This window comes from Taudactylus pleione, unplaced genomic scaffold, assembly GCF_031769625.1.
Source record: "Taudactylus pleione unplaced genomic scaffold, aTauple2 ptg000436l, whole genome shotgun sequence".
Lineage (NCBI taxonomy): Eukaryota > Metazoa > Chordata > Amphibia > Anura > Myobatrachidae > Taudactylus > Taudactylus pleione.
The window spans coordinates 1707307-1722983 of record NW_028284838.1 but is presented as its reverse complement, the minus strand read 5'-3'; the positions used below and the strand labels follow the sequence as shown (position 1 = coordinate 1722983).

Here is a 15677-nt window from a genome sequence, read left to right as displayed (position 1 = left end):
ACAATTCAAGGATGGATAGAGAGATTTTTAATAATGGGAGGAAATTATAATACAGTAATGGCCCCAAATGTAGATAAATCAGGTAGTGTGGATGGAGTAAGAGGCAAGGCACCAATGTCACTAATATATATGAAAGAAACTATGCAGCTGATAGATTTATGGAGACATAAGCACCCGATAGATAGAGAATATTCCATTTTCTCCCATCCGCACAATACATTTTCGAGAATAGATATGTGGTTGGGATCTGCAAATTTGGTACATAGGGTAACAGAAACAGGAATATACAATATAATGATATCAGACCACGCTCCGATCTGGTTGGAGTTAAAATTAATGGTTTCAATAGTTAGTTCATACAACTGGAGGTTTCCCTCCTATTTGAGGGAATGGGAAGATTTTAAAAGATTTGTGGAACAAAGTTTCTCTAATTATGCTAATGATAATGTACAGCATACTCAAGATATTAATCTATTCTGGGCAGCCTCCAAACTAGTAATAAGGGGAAATATTATGGCATATGTAGCTTATAAAAAGAAAAATATAAGGCAGGAAACTCAGGAACATAGTCACACACTAGCCAAGGCATATCTGACAATGCTACAGCATACAACAGATGAGAATAGGCAAAAATACAAAGAAGCAAAAAACTTGTATGACAAAATATGCACAGAGAAAGCCCTTATGGATATTAACTTTCAAAAGCATAGATACTATAAATGGGGTAACAGATCAGGCAAAATATTAGCATCCATGATTAGGCAGACTGGAGCCTCGCAATGTATTATGAAAATGAATTCCCCTACAAAAGGGATTATTGATAAACCAGATGATATAGCAGAGGAATTTTGACAGGTTTATGAACAGTTATATAGCGAACCGGATACAGATCAAAGTAAAGGAACAGAATTTTTAGAACAAGCTAAGTTGCCAAAGCTTAGAGATGAGGATAGAGATAACTTGATCAAGCCAATAACTGAGGAAGAACTACAAGAGATCATTAAGTCACTGAAAGTGGGTAAAACACCAGGACCACATGGTCTAAGCGCAGAATACTATAAAATATTAATATCGTATGTTACCCCGTATATACAAAATGTATTTAATTCTACATTAACTGGAGAAGAGGCTCCCCAGAATTTTAATGAAGCTAGGATTATAGTAATACCGAAACCCAAAAGAGACCCTACACAAGTCAGCTCATATAGGCCTATATCATTACTAAATCAAGATTTAAAAATATTTGCTAAATTGATGGCACAAAGGTTGCAAACGATGTTATCAAAGATAATTCATCCAGCGCAAACGGGATTTATTAAGGGAAGATATTCAGTTAAAAATATTCGAACTCTAATAGGAGCTATGACGCACACACATCAGTTTAGAGAATTATCAAATATAGTGGTCAGCTGTGATGCTGACAAAGCATTTGATAGAGTATACTGGTCACATTTACTCTGAATATTTCAGTACCAATGTTTTGTTCCGAGATTTATTCATATTTTTAAAACATTATATAAATTACCAACAGCTTTTTTGACCATTAATAGATTTAATACAAGACATTTTACTCTGTATAGAGGGACAAGGTAGGGGTGTCCCCTGTCGCCATTGCTGTTCAACCTTGCCATAGATCCCCTAATTCATCAATTTGAAAACATGCAGGAATGGCAAGGAATAAATATTGCAAATCAAAAGATCAAAGTATCCGCATTCGCTGATAATTTATTGTTAGATTTTAGTAATCCAAAAGAATCAGTAATGTTGGTACTAGATAAATTAGAAAGATTTTGTTCCATTTCTGGGTTTCTGATAAATACAATAAAAACAGAAGCATTGGCTTTTTTCCCAGAAGCGCGTAGAGGATGGAATCATAAATTTCCGTTTAAGTGGGTAAAATCCAATATGACCTATTTGGGGATTAAAATATCACCACATCCATCAGATCTATATAAAATTAACTTTAACAGTGTATTGGAGCAAATAACTAGAGATTTTAAAAAATGGCGAACACTGCCGCTTTCCTATATAGGAAGATGCCATGTTATTAAGATGGTTAGTTTCCCTCGGTTACTATATATAATACAAATGTTACCAATAATTATTCCAAAAAAAGATCTCAAGTGGATAAATAGAGAGATGCAGAGATTTATTTGGGTGAATAAAAGACCAAGAATTTCACTATGGAAATTACAACAACCTAAGGATCTAGGGGGAATAAATATGCCATGCATTAAGAGTTATAATTTGGCAGCGAATTGTTGATTCGCTATAGATTGGATTGGGGAAGCCAATAATTATACAAATTATAAAATAGAGCAAGCATTTATCCCAAAGATTCATCTGGTTGCTCTATTACATATGCACCCATTATCTATACCAGATGATATAAAACAAAATATTCTTTTGGAAACAGCCTGCAAGGCATGGAGACAAATTAGAATAAGACTAAAACTATGTAAAACACAATCTTATTTTTACCGTTAAAGGATAATCCTGCCTTTATAAGTGGAAAGACCTCTATTGAAATAAAAAAGTGTACATTAAATGGATTGAAGTATTTATATCATCTGGTAGATGAGAAATCACTACAACCATATACATATAACCAAGTGCAAAGAAAATTCCCTAATTTGAATATCTCAGTATTTGAATATTTACAGAAAGTAATAAGGTCAATGACCGAAATGGAAAGATATAATAAATTTGATAGCATGGTCAGATCAAGAGTGGTAGAAGCAATACCCTCTTCAAAAATGTATACATTCATAAGACTCAAATCTTGATACTATTACCGGTGGAATAGCAAAATGGAAAAATTATTTCCCTAATATAGATTTAGTATATATGGTGAAAACAACTAAACAAATGAATAGAATATTAATATCAATGGGGTATGCGGAAATTAATTATAAGATTTTGCACAGGGCCTATTGCACACCAAAAATTAGTTTTTAATTGGGAGATCAGAAAACTCGAAATGTTACAAATGTGGCCTTAAAGAGGCAGATTTGTATCACTGTCTATGGAAATGTCAAAAGGTTAAACAACTATGGGAACAAATACATAGCTATGTTCAAAACAACTGGAAAGTAGATTTTGTACTTACCCCAGAGTGGGCAATTTGGAATAAACTGGACATAGTGAGTAAAGAAAAGTTAAAAAAAATGAAAGAATACTTTTGGCAAAAATGAATGCAGTTGTAAAAAAAAACTATATTGTCAAAGTGGATAGAAACTGAAGTACCTACAATTGTGGAAGTGATACCAAGATTGGCACATTTATTTAATATGGAAAGGATTAATACAATAATAAATAAAGAAATACTAACAGATAGTGTCTTTGAAATTTGGCTCCCATATGTAGTTACACTATCAGAATATATGAAAATAAACTTGAAAAAAAAGCTTCCAAGATACTGTATGGTACAATAATAAGGTTTAAGAAGGAACTGAACCTTTCTGAACAAATTGGAAGAAGAGAATAATGAGAAGGGAATTGGGAATTAAGAAAGGAAATAGAGATATCAGAAGGAGAAGAGATTGATAAATGAGGTGAGGATGAGGGGAAAAAAATAAGGGAGAGATGTTGGTGAATTTGACTCTGTATTGTGAAAAAATTTAATATTGGAAGATGTAATGTTTAAATAATGTATTTATATGTCTTTTTTGCAAAATAAAATATTTAAAAAAAAACACGGCTGCATTGCACTACTCCTGGTACCATAGTGAGTGACACTTTATATTCACATGAACACTCGGTACAGTAATCTTCTCCAACTAACTTGACATCAAGATCTCTATTGGAGATGAGTTGCTGCAAAGGTCTGTTAGCACCAAAGACAAAAATGCACTCTTTCAGTACACGGAGTCATGGTGAGAAGTTGTGTATACACATCATATGAATCAGTTCAAGAGTTCTCCAATCAGGAAAATTATGGAACAGTTCTCAATTACATTCAGTGGCTGCATTTACCCACAACATTTCATTGCTTGTAAGACACATTTGGATATATTTGTAATTATTCCGCACAGAAAATGATTTGGTTGATTGGTGTATCTACTTATTGTTTACAATAACTCCCCTAATATTCCCTTTTTTCGCTCTTGGAAGGGCTTTCATTCAAATTTTATTTATTTTCTCTTTTAGTCTGTATCCATCATTACTGATTGGGAAAACAAAATGGTGCTACCTATCTCATCATCGCATGTAAATAAGAAAAAAATCTTTCATAGAAGAAAAAGAAGGGGAAAGAGATGAGATCTGCAAGTGCACTCAGGGGGATGTTTTATGAAAGCTTATTTGCAGATGTCTATATCTGTACTTAAAATGTAACCTTTATTTGAGTATATTTAAAAAAGTCTGCTATTGTTGCAAACTTGTAACAATTAAATGAAAGATGTGTGATACCAAAGTAGGAAAATAAAGTGACGTTTTTCTTTAAAAACAATAATTACTGTGTCTTGTCTTATTTATTATTGCACACATCTTATTCTTTTATCAAATATTTCTAATATTTATTCACACATTCAGTGATATAAGACAAGTGTGTAAATTTTAGCTTGTGTCATTTGCAGTGCGATTAATATTTATACTGACATTAGGACACAAAGAATATATTTTTCTTAAGAAAGTATTCTTATTTGACTTGTTCTGAATGATAGCAGCTGGGGATTACTATTCCACTTTATATTTGTGTTACTGGACAGATCTTATTCCATTGTTAATGTATGCCTGATATGTAGGCTGCTTTTTACTGAGTTGATGATTCAGGGTTATGTATCCCTTCACTGTGGGATATTGTTATTTCCCCTGTTTAGTTGTACCTCTGCTGCTATAATACAATTCTCCATGCACAGACTATATACTATATTGCTGCTTATTTTCAGCGCTATGCCCGGTGTCTCAGCTGCCTGATTCTGTACTCTGAGTGCGGACTTTGGGTTGTGCTGCTGCTGGGCGTCTGCGCTATGCCCGGAGGATCAGCTGCCTACTATAGACACATGCATGTGGCTTGTGCCGGACTCTTGCTCAGCGTGCCGCCGCTGTGTCCTGAGTCTCTGCCTGGACTTCAATACTGTTATCACCAGTCTGTACCCACTCTCTGCTGCTTGAGTCCAGCCAAGACGCGGGTGCTATATAATTATTGTGTGAGTTCCTATTCTATTCACACTGCATATACATATATTTGTTAGACCTTTGCAAGACACATTGTGTTCATATGCCTATGTACATTTCACCGGATGTCCGGCTTCATCAGGGCAATCCCTAATTCCCAGGCAACCGTTGTTAGGGGGTGTGTCTGGGAGTGGGTTTGGAAAATATGCGTGATTTGTGTAGTTCTTTCTTATTTTCATTATAAACTGTATAACATATACATAACATATATATATATATATATATATATATATATATATATATTACTATATGTCCGTATTATTTAAATTTTTTAAATTTTTCTTATATCTTCTGTTATTCTAATTACATATTCATTATATGGAACATTATATGAAATATTCTCTCTTTTGTTATATTCATATTAGTGTATTAATTTAAAATGAAATAAACCATTGTCCTATGCCTATGTTTTAATCTATATTACCTCATGGAATATATTTATTCTCTAATTTCTTGACATTTTAATTGTGAAAAAAATTTAAATAAAGTGAAGAAATTTTTAATGTGAAAAATTACATAGTGATAAACTTTTTGAAAAAATGCCAAAAAATATAACAATTCATATTTATTAAGTGAATGTGAGTTTTATACTGATAATGAGTTTAATAATATATATAAATCTATTAATCGTAATTGTATCTGTGAAAAATAAGTGTAAATTAATATTAAAAATGTTCATAACTATTTATTAAAGATATATTAAGTATATTTTATTAAAAATATTTATCAATGTTTATATCCTCCTTGATGTGATAGTGATCTTATATTTACCAATTTCTTTGAGTATACTTTTCATTTAATTATACACACAATGATAATCTTCCAGGATAGATAATTTTTTAGTATAGTGTTCCTCATATTATTGTTTTGTTAGTATTATCATTAGTTCATTGTCCTTTTATCTTTTTGTACATTATGCCCTATCCTTGGGGATTCTATCTTTTTATTTTTTGATTTCCCTTGTTGTTATATGGTATTTTCGAAGAAATCTTTTTCTCTTCTTATAGTGGTTGGTTGTATTTTAAATTTAAGAATAGTGTATAGTTGTTGTTTTCGTTGAGTCCTTTGGGAATAACTGGGTCCATCATGAAAATCATCCTCGTCTCTCTTCGGGCCAGTTCTTTCATCTGATCTCCTCCTCTTATTCCCAATTGGATCTTTTCCAGGCCATAGGCTTTCAAAAGTATAGGATTTCCTCCATGTTTTATCTGGAAGTGTCTGGCAACACTTGTTATTTGTTTGAAACTTGCTAGATCTTTCTCCATGTTTCTAATGTTGCCCACATGTTCTAGTATCCTCTGTTTCAATTTCCTGCTCCTCATTCCTATATATCTTTTACTGCAATCACATTCAAGGCAGTATATTACCCCTTTTGTGTAGCAGTTTATATACCCGTTGATTTTATTTTGTTTGTTGAATTTATCTGTATGCTCTATTGTTTTTTTCATGACTTTGCAGGCTTTACATCTTCCACATGGGTAGCTTCCATCTATCCTATCTTTTCTTGTGCCTTTTGAAAAATGGCTGTGTACAAACTTATTTTTTAGGTTTGGAGATTTTCTCCAACTGATATTCACTTGACTGTCTATTTCTTTTGCCAATATCCCATCTGTAAGTAGTACGTGCCAATGTTTTTCTAGTATGCCTCGGATTTCTTTCCACTGCTTGCAATACGTCCCTATAAATCTGGTCTTGTTCTCCAAGTTTTCCTTAGTTTTCATTCTTGGTGTCTAGAGATCTTTTCTGTTCCTTCTTTTTGCATCTTTGTATGCTCTTCTGTTGTTTTTCCTACTATATCCCCTTCTTATAAGGCGTTCTTCAAGTTCTTTTGATCTTATATTGAAGGTTTGTAAGTCTGAGCAATTCCTTCCTGTCCTTAGCATCTCACCCTTTGGGATGTTCTTCTGAGTTGCTAGGAGATGTGAACTTTCAAAGTGTAAGATGTTATTCATTATGGTTGGTTTCCAAAAGATATCTGTGCTTACTTCGCCTTGTTCATTGATTTTAATATTCAAATCTAGGAAAGCAATTTGTTCTTGACTCATCTCAGATGTTAATTTGAGATTTAAGGAGTTGTTATTTCATTTTGCAATGAACTGTTTAAATAAATCTTGTGGTCCCTCCCAGAAAATTAAGAGGTCATCAATGTACCGATACCAGGCGTTCACATGTTTTGTATAGATTTCCAAATCCTCAGTAAAAACACACTCTTTCTCCCATCACCCAAGGTACAGATAGGCATACGTTGGTGCACACGTAGTGCCTATTGCTGTACCCTGGGTCTGTAGGAAAAATTGGTCATTGAATACAAAGTAATATTTAGAGAGGATAAATTCCAACACTTCACAGAGGAATTGGTTGTGCTTATTCTCTTTCTCCATTCTCAGGAAATATTCTGTGGCATGTATTGCAACTTCATGTTTTATGCTCATATATAGTGATTCTATATCACAAGTGCAGATCCAGGTGTTCTTAGTCACATTCAAATCCTCAATCTTGTTCAGGACATCCATAGTGTCTCTTATATAGGATGGTAGTTCTGTCACAAACTTCCTTAGATATGTATCCACATATATACTTGCATTCTCTGTTAGACAGCCTATTCCAGACACTATTGGCCTCCCTGGTGGTTGTTTCTAATTTTTGTGTGTTTTTGGGAGAACATAAAAGGTCGGGGTATTTGGATTTTCTACCCACAGAAATCATACGTTGTTTTATTTATAATATCCTTGTCTTTTGCTTTCTTTATAATTGTATGAAATTCCTTCTGGTAGTTTGTTGTGGAGTTAAATATGAGACATTTGTAGCATATTTTATCTTCTAGTTGTCTATTTATTTCTTTAAGATATTCTTTTTGAGGCCAGAGGATAATGTTGTCCCCCTTGTCTGATGGTTTTATTACTATTCCTTCCCAGCTGGATGGGAATAAGATCTATCCAGTAACACAAATATAAAGTGGAATAGTAATCCCCAGCTGCTATCATTCAGAATATTAAAATACACTAGTATCAAATAGATACAAGAGTTACATTCTCCACCAATACTGCTATTAATTGGACACAAATAGTTTTGACTAGTCTGAAGAAAAAACAGATCTGATACATCTGGAACAACATAAGTACCAAGTCAAATAAGAATACTTTCTTAAGAAAAATATATTCTTTGTGTCCTAATATCAGTATAAATATTAATCACACTGCAAATGACACAAGCTAAAATTGACACACTTGTCTTATATCACTGAATGTGTGAATAAATATTAGAAATATTCGATAAAAGAATAAGATGTGTGCAATAATAAATAAGACAAGACACAGTAATTATTGTTTTTAAAGAAAAACATCACTTTATTTTCCTACTTTGGTATCACAAATCTTTCATTTAATTGTTACAAGTTTGCAACAATAGCAGACTTTTTCTAAATATTCTCAAATAAAGGTTACATTTTAAGTACAGATATAGACATCTGCAAATAAGCTTTCATAAAACAACCCCCTGAGTGCACCTGCAGATCTCATCTCTTTCCCCTCCTTTTTTTTCTATGAAAGAATTTTTTCTTAAAGACACATTTGGATACAATTTTACTATCAACTTAAGCTGGGTAGACACTTGTCGACGTGTACCCAGACGATATGTTGACCTGATGGTCCGACCAATCGCACCACGGGTACACATTGAGTGATGTAATGAACAACGGTATGATCCCTCGCTCCATCCTTCATCGCCTGCAACTGCGCCACATACAATACTGTCCGGTTGGCCGAGCAGCACTGTTGACCGGACAATATCGCATGCGACTGCAGGAGCGCGCAGATAGTCTGTACACACTATGAGATCCGCACAATCTGTCATTCCTATTCGCGTTGGTATGATAGATCATTCAATGGATCGCATAGTGTGTACCCAGCATAACATAACTTTGTAACATTTCTATTGACTTACATGGTCACACCATAAATGGGCTGCATATAATCTTTAAGTACACATATTTTGCATTATATCATTAATTGAAATCAATACCACTTAAAATCTTGAGATTTAATAGATACTAGACTACAAGCACAATTTCTTATTGTTTTTATTTTTATTCAGTCAATACTGTATGTGTTTTTATTTGTCTATTGGTCTAATTGATTGTGTAGATCTGCATATCTTTGTTGTATAAATGTGCACTTATAAATAGTGTGAGTAGTAAATCACACAGTAATATTTTTAGGTGCTGGTTTAGATTATATTAGATATCGTCAATCTTGTTGATAAAACATTAAAATTCATAATATTGATTTTTAGCTCAAATATCTTATTTTAATTATTATTCCAAATTGTTTCTCATTTGAGGCCAGGGTACTGTTATGCATTTTGTTGTTTGTGTTTTCTCTAGAGTGTGGTGGTTCAGCAGCCCCCATTGAATACAGCACTTGCCTTTTGGATATTGTGACATTTTTATTTTGTATTACACTCAAGTGCCAAGAGGTGATTAACAAGAACAAGAAGACTTTCCTACACTCGCCTCACACACTTTCTTAACTCACACAACTTATTTGACCCACTTCAAGCAGGCTTTTGACTTTTGAGTAATGCTGGCCATACACTAGTACGACCAGCATAAGATGCGATTCATCATACAATTTCCGTTGAACTCCCCAGCAGCTCCCTGGCAGTCCCGGCCGCACGATTTGGTGCCTTTTGACACACGATGTACATATGAACTCACGTATGATCATTCGCCCCTGTACGATGGGCCGTGATACGATCAATCGTGTGCCTCACTAAAAACATGCGATCATAGTAGCTTTAAGTGATGCCGCTCGGATGCACGATGCATCACATGTGAAAATACACGGCGTGATCTGCATACGATTGAATAATATGGGCTGCACGTCTTATTATAAGTTAAGATAGAAGAGCAGCTGTAGCGCACATCGGATTGTATCCTACCTAAATACTACACGATTTCCACATAATGCGTCATACGAGGCGTCTAAAATTGTGCAATCTACCCGAAATCGCACAAGTGTATGGCCAGCATAAGGTAGTGAATGATCTAAAGGTCATTACTCACTACTTATTCTTCTAGATCTCTCTGCTGCTTTTGACACTTTTGATCACTCTTCTCATACAAACACTACAATCCCTAGGTCTTAAGGACACAGCCCTTTCTTGGTTCTCATCCTACTTATATAACCGATCTTTCACTGTTAGTGTTTCTGATTCTGCCTCCTCTTCACTAACTCTTCAGTTAGGAGTACCACAAGACTCAATCTTAGGTCCTCTGCTTTTCTCAATCTATAGTCTACATCTGTATATCACCTCTCTTGGCTCTCTCGGATCTCAGTATCATCTGTATATGGATTATACTCAAATTTACCTAACCTCACCAGATTTGTCAGCATCTGTATTGGTTCGTGTCGCTAAATGTCTTTCTGCCATTTCATCTTGGATGTCATCTTGCCACCTTAATATATCCAAAACAGAATTAATCATATTTCCACCAGCCAATAGTAGGTACCAACCTGATATATCACTGTTGATAACTCAACAATCATCCCCATTCCAAAAGCCCGCTGCCTAGGTGCCATCCTCGACTATGAACTGTCCTTTGTTCCCCACAAACAATCTGCCTCTAAATCATGTGACATATATCTAAAAAACATCCAAAATTCAACCATATTTTGCACAAGACACTGCAAAAATCAATGCACTCATTATTTTTTGCATTGACTATTACAATAGTTTTCTTACTGGTCTTCCCAAAAGCAGACTCTTGCCACTACAATACATTTTGAATGCGGCTGCGAAGCTGCTCTCCCTCACCAAACGTTTATCGTCTGCTGATCCGCTCTTTCAGTCCCTTCATTAGCTTCCGGATTTCTACCTTATTCAATCTAAAATACTTTTGCTGACACATTAAGCTATTAACCAAATTACACAAACATACATCTCTTCACTTATCTCAAAATATCTCCCAACCTGAACTCTCCAATCTGCACAAGATCTGTGTCTCTCATCCACATGCATTACTTGCTCCCATACATGGTTACAGGACTTTTTTCGGGCTGCACCCACTCTGTTGAGTGCCCGCCCACGCACAATAAGACTTTCCACTAGTCTCCAAACCTTCAAGTGTTCCCTGAAAACTCATCTCTTCAGACAAGATTATCAGATTACAGAACTGCCCACATAAACTTCATAGCTTTCCTTTATAATTACATCCCTTCTTACGGTCCACACATAACCTCACATATTTTCTCTTTCTTCACTTTCACATCCTTCTAATCCTAGGCCAACATTCCTGAGTGACTGGATCACACAGCCCACCAAGAACCTCTGTGTGACTGGATCATACAGGACAAAATTTCTGTGTGACTGGATCATACAGCCCACAAATCTGGCTGGACCAATATGCATCATGTAGCACCTATCCTTGTGTATCACTGTCTATTTCCCTATAGACTGTAAACTTGCGAGCAGGGCCCTCTTACCTCTATGTCTGTTATTACCCAGTTTTGTTCTATTACTGTTTCCAATTGTAAAGCGCAACAGAATATGCTGCACTATATAAGACACTGTTAAAACATAAACAAACTTCTGGTTATGCACTAGAGGTAGATTATTTTCCTGTCACTGTGTTCATGGATCTCAAGAATATTCTTTATCTCCAAACGCTCCAATGTCTAAACCTCAGGAAACGAGATAGTTCCTATTTTGTTCCTGCTTAATCTTGCCCTAACATTTTATCCATGTTCCAATAATGGTAAGGCAGGTGATTTATCTCCTTTCTTTGACCCTTCTGACCAAGTACCCATTTCTGTGGATATCCCATCATAGATACCAGTTGCATCATTGGCGTAACTACCGCAGTCACTGCAGATATTTCACCATGTACAACCTTTGTCACTACTCAACTTTGGTCCCAGCTACTATGTTGGGCTCATGCCACATCATTGTACACTTGGGTCAAGAAGACCAGAAATTACAGGTGGCCTATTTTCCTCATGATGTGAAGGATTTCATTGTGACCTGCTCAATTTGTGAACAGCACAAGACTCCTCACCAGAAACCATTTGGCTTATTACTCTCTCTACTAATTAGACAGCACATCCATTTCTTCTAGCCTCCAAGTGCTCCTTGACTCCCCCTCTCCTTCAAACCACACATTCAGTACCTGTCACAGTCGTGCCATTTCCATCTCAGATATATTTCCAGGAGGCCCTTTCTCACCTTGGAGGAAACTAAGACCCTCATCCACTCACGCGTACTCAAACCCCCCCTTCCTGATGGACTAAATTTGATTCATAGAGATGGAGACAGCCTTGTCTCCATCTCTAAATGCTGCATTGCATTGGCCCGGGGTCACCCGCGGCGCCAGGTGCGATGGAGCTGTCACTCTTCAGATAGAGAGCTCTGATTTTCAGATGCACTGCAGAGGATTTGGCCAAGGCAGGAGCAGCTACACTTGCTGAGTAGCAGCAGCAGCTCCGCTGGACCCTGGCAGCGACCCTCCTCCTCCTTCCTCAGCCCTCGGTTTTGTAAGTATGCTTGCTTTCAGGTATGTGTGTGTGTGTGTGTATATATGCTGTGCGTAATAATGTTTGTGTTTATTTGTGTATATGTATGTATGCTGTGACTAAGTGTGCTCATGTGTGTGTATGTGTGCTGTGAGTAAGTGTGCTCATGTGTGTAAATGGAAAAGTAGCTATAAAGATTACAGTATAAAGGGCACTGTGATAAGTGGTTTTCCTAGAAGCTGCTGCAGGAAGGTAGTCAGCTCCTAAAACCCAAATGGAAAGAGAAAATATGCAGCAGTAATATAAAATATACACAATTTAATAATACTAAAACACTGTGTCACAATGAATATACAATTATAACATAAATGATGTAAACATTGGACAAAAATGTGTCATTGAAAAAATAGTCACTAGTGACATAAAATGATAACCATAAAAATATTAAATATCATGCATGATAAATGAACCCTGTAGGCACTGATTGCTGCAGCAATATTGGAGAGTGGACAGTGATGGAAAAGTCAATTAAAAAATAGTGGAGTGTAGTTGTAAATCCAATAATGTGGAAATGGTTTTACCAGCTTGTATCAAGATGGATGAGGATCCTGAATTAGCGATGGCATCACAACCGGCGAATTTCCAACGCAAGGATAAACCTCTGAACAGTCAATGCTGGAACCACAGAATAAATCTCAAATCCAGTTCAGTATCCCAATAGAAGTCCTTATAGGTGTCCAAATGGTAAGTGCCTTGCACCAGGGAGAGCCACCAATGCGTTTCGCTACCTATAGGTAGCTTTTTTAAGGTGATATACTTTCTTGGGAGTAGCGAAACTCTTCTGGTGCCAAATAAATAAAGGATAATAATAGTAATGGTTGTCTGTAATAATTTTTTTCTGATCAAGCAATATAATTTGTTTAAAAATTTTGAAGAACCCACTGTAAAAGCTTTGCTCTTAAACTGAAATTTTCCTTTTTCACCCCCCGTCCAATAGAAAGACTGAAAGGGTGAATCCAGACTGATATGTTTATTAGAATGGCTAATCAAAACAATTGTGTGGATCTGCTACCTTGAATAAAATTTGCTCATAATAACCATATCCATGAATCAACCTCTAAATGTCCCTTCTTCATCATCATGTTTGGCTTTCACCTTATCTACCTGCACTCACCTCTATTTCCAGTCCTGAAATTCCCACTGTGGGGTTCTGGTTACAAAAGTTTAATGTCTTTTTATTAAAACTGTTGTTGATCAATTGGTTTTCTTTTACCAGCTATTCTACTGTCATCTCTTTACAACAGCAGAAATAGTATGAAGATAAGCAGATCCTGGAGTCCCATTATGCCAAGGGTGGTTTTCAATGTCTAATAAAGTAAAAGGTGTAAGAGCCTGAGGAGTGTTGTTCAGTTAAAGCTGTCTATATTCATGCCCCTTGACTTCTTGAGTTGTGTCACAAAATATATCCGGATAAGCTTTTCAAGGGGTTTCCAAAGCTCACCAAGTAAGATGTGAAGGCAGGTTCAGGCACCAATGGACCAGGTGTTCAGTGGTCTCTTAGCAGATCCAGCAACATGCACTGCTGCTGCCTTCCACTCCCAACTCCCTGATGTAACAGTAGTGGCTGTCACATGATTGCTGACATCACTGAACCCACCTAATTCAAATCTTCCCACCTATTTATAGGTGCTCAGAGCACAGATCTATGCCAGAGGATTAGGCTCTTGCTTGTGCTTCAGGGTTCCTGAACTTTTGTGACTTGACCCTATGTACTTGACAGTTCCTGACAACTATCCTGCTTAATGACTTTGGTTCTGATATAGTTCCATTCAGTTCTGTCCTGGCTTGTCTTGACACATCTTCCTATAATACATAATTGCAACTTTACAGTCCACTAGTGTACCAGTCCCAGCTTGTCGACTACTACCTTCTTAGTCTGTCACCAGCACATCCCATTTAGAGGCAAGACAGTGAGGCACAATCTGTGAGCAAACCAACAGTAAAGCCCAAACCTCCTTGCAGGGCTGACGGTTTGTTAAACTCTGCACCCCTGTCATTGCCAGTGCAAATTCTTGTTGGTGTAAAATAATCCACAAAATGTGTCTGAGTTATGACATCTGTATTCTAAGGTGTTCCGATAAATGCAGCAGCCTGCGGTAAGGCCAGGTTCATCTAAGTAGACGTGGGCTATCTGACTTGAAATTTTACTTAGAAAGCTACAAATTGATAGCACCACCATTTGGTAGTTAACATTGATGTTACTGTAAGAATTACACAAATTAAAGGCAGTCCTTTAAATTTAATTTATAATGGTGGCTATGTAGATATTGTTTTCTGAAGCTATATTACAATAATAGAATATTATCCAACGGCTGATTTTGCCATTTCTGTGTCTCTTTGTTGTAACAGAGAATTCGAAGAAGAGGGAATGGATTGCTATGTAAGACAGATGCTAGATGGGATAATTCATTCCATTTGGACATAGCTCTTGTTGGCTCACTTTACATTTTACACAGTTATGACGTGCAGATGGGTCTCTCTTATTAATCATGTCGATACGATGAAAACACAGCGGTGCTTTTAAGATTTCTGCCCAGTCACAGTTTAAATTCTATCTTCTAATGACCAAAAAACTTTATCTATTTTAATAAAAATACATTTGAATTTGCAAAGTCTTTAAGGAATTATTAATGTATGAGATCCTGGAGTTTCCTTAACAACTAAAAAGACAACAACCAAACATGCATTGAATGAAATTCAGTGGTAGAAATATTTTCACTGTAGGAAAATCGTAAAGCACACATGGAGTGAAGAAATATCCCTGATGTTTTGTTTTCACAATTCCCCAGTGATTTATAGAACCCCATGGAAGTTTCCCCATTCTTTCACTGCATGGCTGAATCCACCCACTGCACGAGCCATTAAGGATGTCTTGTGTAACTGCCATACCTCCACTGCGACCACCCCTTAAAATGCCTCTTATTACATTAC

At 36.1% G+C, this 15677-nt stretch overlaps 1 protein-coding gene across 1 annotated transcript in view; it reads right to left on the bottom strand.

Annotated features, from left to right (window-relative positions):
• The window catches only part of VEPH1 (ventricular zone expressed PH domain containing 1), a 538007-nt gene that overhangs the window by 465174 nt on the left and 57156 nt on the right, over positions 1-15677 (bottom strand). The gene's annotated exons all lie outside the window — the stretch shown is intronic.